Raw genomic sequence first — 7,415 nt, forward strand, 5'->3', positions numbered from 1 at the left:
GAATGCCGAAGTTATAGGGACCTGGCAAGGACCAGCGAAGCTTTTGCTCCCGGAGATAGCCCCGTTCTGGCACCGTGATCCCAGAAAATGATGTCATGCGGGATTTCTGTGCCAGAGTTTTCCCTTTCTTCTTTGGATTTTGCGGCGATGTCAAAGTTCCTCTCCGGAGCAGGTCTGGTTTTAATATTCCGTATTTACGTTTTTCATTTCGGGGCTGGCTGGAGCCTCCGCCCGTCCCAGCCTCGCGGGTGCCGCCGGAAGGAGCGAGGAAGAGGAGCTGGGATGGATTGGTGGGCACCGCTGGATTCCCAAACCTTGGGAGGCGGCCCTAAAAGAGTCCCTGCTTATTTCTCAGGAGCTGCAATTCCCTCTGCTGCACCCTGCCGCTGCTCCTGTGCCCCTTCCCACAGGGAACACCTCCCTTTGCCAGGAAGGAGCTCGGAGCTGATCCCAAACCTCATGAATCCATGAAAAATCCCTGGGAAGCGCAAGGCCCAAGGTCCCAGAGTACCCATGTCCTGTGGGATTAGAGAGGAGCAGAGTTTCCCAAAGATTTTCCTGATCTCAGGAGGAGACCGGAGTCTCATGGAGATGGATCCACATCCCTTGGGCTGCTCGGTGCTCCCATGGGATAAAGTGGGAATAAATCAGGCAGCTTTGGCCAATCCCAGTTGCCCGAACCTTTTCCTGCAGGAACACTCTGGAGCCAGCAGTGAATTTGTCCTTGGGCTCCCTGGGATTGCCAGAGCCATATTTTAAAGTTGGGAATGGTTGTCAGCAGGCTCCAGGCACAGCCCCCAGAGCTGGTGACTCAAATGTGACAGGAGGTGAGGTCAGGTTGCGGATGAGGCCGCTCCAAAGCCTCTCCCGGAAAACCAGGGATTTGGGGAAAGGGATGAAATGTGCCGAAAGAAAATCCCACCAAAGTGCTGGAAACCTGCTGGAAAGGGAGAACAAAATTCCCTCTGTCAGGAGCTCCATTGCTCTCAGAGTCAGCCGGTGAGCTCTGAAGCCAACGCTCCACCAGCAGCAAAGGGCCCTGTGTCCGTGGGGCTTGGAAGTAGGTCCAGCTTGGATCCTGGGTGAATGCCATCCTGCCAGGACAGCCTGGAGACCTGAAGGGGGAGGTGAGAAATGGCCAAGGAAGCCCATGGAAGGATGGTCAGAATTCCCCGAGTTTCACCTGCTGGGTCAATCCCAAGATGCTTCCAAGGAGTTTTGCAGCTCCAGGAACTTCCCTGCCTCGTGGACATTCCCTTTCCTTCGTTCCACCTTGGATGAGGCAGGGCCACTTGGCTCTATCCAGCCTGGGAATCACCTCCAGGAAAAACTCCATGCCAGAACGAGCTCCCAGAGCCAGAACTGCCAAACTCCATCTTGCTCCGGGATTAAATTCCCTCCCGTCTCCCAAGCAATAACAAAACACCAACGTTACGGAAAAGCTGTCAGGAATCCCATTGTTTTCCAAACACCACAGACCCCTCTCCATTTCAAGGAACGAGCAGGATTGCTTTTGGGGCTGGAAGGACTGAGTAAGCACCAAGATTCCCAAGCAGAACTCCGCTGTCCGAGGGAACAGGGGAGCAGCTGTGGGATAGGAGTGTACCCTGAACGCGGAATTTTAACTCCAAAGAAACCCCAACCCCGAAAAGAGTTAAAGGAACAGCAAACATTTCATCCTGCCTAATGTGAGGTTGGAAAGGGACCGGCTTTTAAGGGAATTGCCCATAACCACAACAATATTTGGGGGCTGAGCAGGGCCTAGATTGGGTGCAGATGTTCCGCTGGCATTCGCATGCATCCCGAAGGAAAAAAATCCCCTTTTTTCCTGGAGTGCCCGGCGCTCTGGAGTCGCTCGAGCTTTACAAACGGATTATGAACACCAATTACCTGCTCTGCCGTAAGGCTGGGCCCACTCTTGGGCCGAGCTTTACAAAGCCCAGGCTCAGGCCTGGCCCGGCTCCTGCTCCTCATCCAGACGTTTTTTAGGAGCAGAATGTGCTGATTTATCCAAATCCCAATTCCTCCGTTAACCCTCCCGCTCCCGTTCCAAGCATCCCAGGCCAGCTGAGGCTGGAATATTTCTGGGGGTTCCCTGTGCTTTTTCCTGCTCCCATTCCAAGCATCCCAGGCCAGCTGAGGCTGGAATATCTTGGGGGATTCTCTGGGCTTTCGTTGCTGTGGAGGAAGGAGGCTGCCTTAACTCTTCCCTTTGCCTTCTCCCATTGATTTTTCCATGGAATTCCCGGGGGCTCAGACTCCGGATGAGGCAAAGAGGGTTGGGGGTCACCTTGACAGCACCAATGTTGTTTCAAACGGGTTGTTTCAAATACTCCCATTCCAAGGCTTTTTCCTGTTATTCCTGCAGGGAATAATGCTGGAGTAATGCAATCCAGAGGAAATATTCCCATTTAAACAGAGCCCGGGCTTTGGGAATGAAGGACCCAGCAAAGACTGGGAAAATCCAGCTCGAGGAACCCTTTTATGGGAGGCATTCTGCAGGGAATGGCTTTGGAGCGGGAGAGGGATTTCTCACTCTATCCACAGTATTAATTCCAAGGGCTGGGAGTGGATTGGAGCCTGGAATGTGCTTCCCAGGTTAATAAATCTCCACAGGTTTATTGCTCGGGATAAAGCCCATTTTCCTCAGCAAATAACCAGGATCATTCGGGGTTAGAGCCATTCCTCAGGAAACGCTTCATAACCAACGTTTTTATGGGTATCCGAGGAAATTCCTGCTCCAAGGAACATGGGCCCGTAACTTTTATCTGCCTTTAAAACAAAATCTGTTATCTTTTACGGCCACTTCCAGAGAGTCCCACTATCACTTTCTATAAAATTCAACAACATTCCTCCTCCAGCCTGGAAAATCAAGACCAGAGCTGGGGGAAAAGTGAAAACGCCTTTTTTTTTTTTGGGAACATTTTAGGAATTTCGGAGCTGTTTCCATTTCAAAGCCTCTGCGCCCGGCTGGGGCCTGCGGGAACATTTTAGGAATTTCGGAGCTGTTCCCATTTCAAAGCCTCTGCGCCCGGCTGGGGCCTGGCAGAGCCCCCTCAGACGCTGCCGCCGATTCCTCCAGAATTGCTTCAAAATGGTTTTGGAGGATGAGCTTTCCACAATGTCCTCAGACTCAATCACAATCCTGCTTTTCTTGCTGTGTGCAAAGTTCCGAACAAAAGCATTTTCACCTGGGACTGTGTTCCAGGTGAATCCACAGATCCTTCCCTTAATCATCCCCTCGGTTCTTTGCACAATCCCTGCTGATCCCTCAGGTTTGTGGTGGGATTCAGCCTTGGATCATTCCCGTCACAGGTTTCCTGCTTTTTGGGGAATTTTTGCCAAGAAATTACTCCCTTCTCCAATGCCACCACAAACCAGTGACTTTCTCCCTCTTTTTTCCCCTCACCCCCCCGTTTTTTGGAATAGAAAGAGCCTGATATCCCATTCCCACACAGCTCTGAGCACGGCAGGGATCCCGCTCTCCTCCGGAGCCATTTCTCCATAGCCATTAGCCAATCCTTCACGGAACCACCCCATAAATAAGCAGCCATGGGGAGGGCCCGGGAGCTCATTAAATCCATGGAAGTTTCCTCCGGGAAGCCAGGATTTTACTCTAGTCCTTTGAAAATCTTCAGGAATGGCTCGGGATGGGACACAATTAACAGGAAAGCTCCCGAAATATTCATTTTCCTTGTTGCAATTATCCCACCCAGCCGGAGCCTGGGCCAGCACCCACCAGAGAGAATGGATTGGATCCCTCAGGAATGGGAAGAGGGATTGGAGCCCCGTGTTTGTTTTTTCAGGCAGAGGTTCAGGGAGTGCTTCCCAAAATCAGCCTCGGGGAGGGGGAGACTCCCACAAACCTCCCCTGCTCCATGGAAAGGGCTGGAATGGAAGGGCTGCTCCCTCTCCAAGCAATGCTTCCCCCCAAAAATATGGAACGCTGAGCAAGGATAAAAAAATCCAGGCAGTTATTGACGGGAATGAGGATTATTTGTAGGAAAGATTAATCCTTGATTCACTTCGTCCTCCAAAGGTCGCTGCAACCTCCGGAACATCCCGCAAAACCTCGGACTCATCGCTATTGGAAGTGATGGTTCAATATTCCACAGAAAAGATGGAGCCTCCGAGAAAGAGATTGGGGTGGGGGGGGAAGTTTTATGGAATTGTAAAAAATGCGGCGTTTCCCCAGCCAGGAGTGCGATTTATGGAGTGAAAGGCGGGATAGATGGGAAATAGGTCATTGATAAATCAGGAACCAGCTCAGGCAGGACATGGAAAAATGCTTAAGTGGGATGAATTTTCCCAAATTAAGACAGGCTCTTAAATTTCCTTGGATCCTGGTTAATAAAACTGATATGCTGGATATTCCAGGGGGGATGGATTCCCAAGCGGAACGCGCTCCATCCGCTGGAAAATCTGGTGGGAGACAGCTCCAGGGTCCTCAGCCTTCCACAGGGAGAGGTCAACCTTCCATATAGATAGGCCCTGAGCCCTGGAATTCTCTGCCTGATGGGAAATGAGGGATCCAAAGCACCAGAATGTGCCCGCAGATCCCAGAGATTTCCTGGATTTTCTTCCCTCCAGAGTGGGGCAATCAGGGAATGTTGAGGATGAGAAGGGGGTATGGATGGGAAGATGGGATGGTGATGGTCCATCACAAGACCCTGAAGGAATTCTGGCTAATCCCTGGAATCATGTGGGAAATTTGCATTAACATGCCCAGGTGCTTGCGGAAGCCCTTCATCCATAAACGCTGGGAAAAGGCAACGGAATTCCAGTTGTCTTAACTGGCAACATCCCAGTTCATATTTTAACTGGTGTCATCCCAGAATTTATTTTAATAGGGATATATATTAACCAGGAATAAAATCAGATTATATTTAAATGTTAATTAATTAATTCATTAATCCAACGTAATTTAACATTTTCCATCATTTTTGGTATGATTGATTTAAGCATTACTGGGGTATTGACTCACCTGCTCCGACTCTTCCCTACGATCTTCCCACTTGGAAGGGAAAAAACATGCCGGGAAAATGGGGAAATGCTTCCTAAAGCTTCCTGGGACCAAAACTGGGATGGGCCGTGCATTCCCGGATTCCAAGGTGTCCCAGGAGCACTGGAGTTAATTAAAGCACCTGGAAGGAGCTTAAAATCCCTTGAAACCCTGGGAAATGCCAACAAGAAGTGCTGGGAGGAGCTGGAATTCGTTATCTCCCGGGATTAAATTCCCCCATTGATCCACATGGGAGCACGGTCGGGATAATCCCTGAATCCCGGAGGGGATAATCCCTGAATCCCGGACCGGTGACACAGGGGCGGAGCTGCCCTTTTAGGGAAGGATGGTTTTCCGCAGGAAACGTTGCCGGCAAAGGGAGCTCGGGAATCACACTTCGGTTGAGGTGCGTCACTTCCCGCCTGGAATGACGCGGATTCCCGGGAATGGCGGTACCTCCGATCACCACAACGGTGTGCAGGGAATCCCAAAACCAGGGAACGGGAAGGACCTTAAAGCTCTTCCCATTCCATCCCACCACGGACACCTCCCACTGTCCCAGGCTGCTCCAAGCCCCAACATCCAACCCAGCCTCAGACACTTCCAGGGATCCAGGGGCAGCCACAGCTGCTCTGGGAATTCCATTCCAGTCCCTCCCCACCTTCCCGGGGAAGGATTTTTCCTTAATATCCCATCAAACCCTGTGTCAAGTCCCCTGCCTCTCCACTTCTGTGTGTTGTCCCATCATCCAAGAGGGCTCCTCTCCGCCTCCCCATTCCCATCCCAAGGAAGGGACACCGGGATCTCCAGCCACCACAAAGGCTTTGGAAAAGCTGAGCCCATAATGGAAATTTTTGGCCAAAAAACCCCAGCCCATGTGGAATCCCAACGCTTTTTGGGGAAAATCTCCAACCCCAACTGTGTCACTTTGGGTCAACCTGAACCATCCCGAGGGCTTCGTTTGGTTTTCCCGGATAATTGAACTCTTTTGTCCCTTAATTTGGGTCAAACCGGGAATAAACAAACGCTTTTGGGAACAAAAGGTTCTGCTTGAGAAATGTCAAATGTTTCACCGAGCCTGCAGTGAAATGTTTTGACATTCCCTCCAAAAAAGAAAGGGAAAATCCGTGCTTTTCCCGAGCTGGAATCAATAGCTGCGTTTGACCCCAAAGTGTGAAGAGTTTTTCTTTTCTTCTGCAATCCTGTTTTTTAACGGAATTGCTTTCTGTGGCCAAAGGAAAAATACCCTAAGCCGAAGGGTGCTTCTCCTCCAGAATCCCTGCAGGATTCCAGGTGGGATCTCACCAGAATTCCCCCTCCCCTGCTGCGGGATCAGCCCGGGACTGGGGGATTTCTGAGCTGCCAAAAAAAGCGGCCCGTTGGCGACACATTCCCATCTTTTTTTTCCCCTCTCCCTGATTTTTTTTCCCTGTGCTTGACAAATGGACAGAAATCCCTGGATGAAAGAGAAGGACAGAGGGAGAGAAGGGAAAACAAGGAGAGCTTTAAGGATAACAAACAGAATAAACCTCATCAGGAAATAATCAAAGGGAATGTCCCTTGTTCCAGATGCTGGAATGTTTGGCAAATCCCATGGGAAGGGAAAGGTATCCTGGACTGAGTTGCCTCCCTCGGGATGCTGGAGCTTTCCAAGCTGCAGAGGTGGATTTGGGGCTGGAAAACCCTGCAGGCTCGGAAAGCTGGGAGGCAATTCCCGGTGATTTGGGATATTATCCTGGATCCCAGTGTTTTGCCAGGTACAGCCACAGCAGGTGGGGCTGAGGATGATGATGGGTGTTTTCCTCCCCAGAAAACCCGGATTCAGCCCTTTTCCCTGGAAAACCCTGCTGTGAAGGAGCACCCCCCCATTCCCAGCCATCCCAGTCTCCCCAGAAAAGCCGGGAGTGTTAATTGGATTTTTCCAAAACTTCATTTTTCCCGACCATGACATCATTTCCTCGCTGCTTTCAGCAGACGGATCCAACAAATGTTTCCTATTTTTCCTCAGGATTCAATCCCGAGATGGGCTCCGGCTTTGGCAGGAATTGAAATTTATGGCATTTAGGGACATTTATTTTCATTTCCAAGGAAAGGCCGAGCTGCACAAACATTTTTCATCCCATTTTTTTCACTCCGCGCGCCGCTTTTCCCTGCCGTAGGAATTATGAGACGTCTGCTTCCAGGGCCAGGGGAAAAAGGGGAAAAAAAAAAATCCCCTGTTTTTTCAGGGGGAAATGTGTACAATTAATATCAGTTTACACATCTGGAATAACATCAAACATCTGCATCCCAGGGATTCCTCGGGACATAAATCCTGGAAGGGCCATAAAGAGTTGTTTAAGGACCTTGTAACAGCTTTCGTTAAGGAATATTATCCAATATGAAAGATTTGTGGGAGTAAGAGCTCTGGAAG

Source organism: Corvus brachyrhynchos, unplaced genomic scaffold, assembly GCF_000691975.1.
Source record: "Corvus brachyrhynchos isolate BGI_N302 unplaced genomic scaffold, ASM69197v1 scaffold133, whole genome shotgun sequence".
NCBI lineage: Eukaryota > Metazoa > Chordata > Aves > Passeriformes > Corvidae > Corvus > Corvus brachyrhynchos.